General features: G+C 60.9%; 1 protein-coding gene across 1 annotated transcript in view; it reads left to right on the top strand.

The window, feature by feature from the left end:
• Nucleotides 1–548, top strand: part of SCUBE2 (signal peptide, CUB domain, EGF-like 2) — a 128,946-nt gene that overhangs the window by 50,042 nt on the left and 78,356 nt on the right. The gene's annotated exons all lie outside the window — the stretch shown is intronic.

Genomic DNA, 548 nt, shown 5'->3' with positions numbered 1-548 from the left:
CCTCACCCCCCGGCCTGGCCAAGGCGCCACGACCGCTGGGGCCCTGAGTCCTGCGGCCCGGCCTCGGATCCAGAGCTGCTGACGGTTCCCGCCCGGTCCGGACGCCTCCAGAGCGCCTGCTAGTCAGACCGTCACCGGCGAGCAGGCAGGAGGGTGCTGACCCGGGCCTCGGGGTCCCGCGTCTCAGTGTAGGCGGGGAAACTGAGGGCCGGGCCGGGCACATCCGCGAGGCCGTGGCAGCTTTGCCCTTTCTTTCTTTGGGGGCCAGGAAGTTCTGCTGCTGGCTTTGGGGTGGGCTCCAGAGACTTCTCTATCAGTGGCAGCGCCTGTTCTCATCTGGGAATTACCCTGAAGCAGCAACAAGCCTAGGTTTTCAGCAGAGAACTGTGGTTTCCAGAGAGGACTCTTGACGTGCTGTGCTAACTGGACTTGCAATACTTTCAAAATGCTTTTGTTTTTAATTAACATCCTGGAGTAGTGTCAATCCAGGAAACACTTCTGCCAAGGCGGGTTTCCAGGTTGAGACGATGGGCAGGGGTGGGAGTGCG

Source organism: Colobus angolensis, unplaced genomic scaffold (assembly GCF_000951035.1).
Source record: "Colobus angolensis palliatus isolate OR3802 unplaced genomic scaffold, Cang.pa_1.0 Scaffold269, whole genome shotgun sequence".
NCBI classification, from domain to species: domain Eukaryota; kingdom Metazoa; phylum Chordata; class Mammalia; order Primates; family Cercopithecidae; genus Colobus; species Colobus angolensis.
This window is presented reverse-complemented; position numbering and strand designations above follow the sequence as displayed.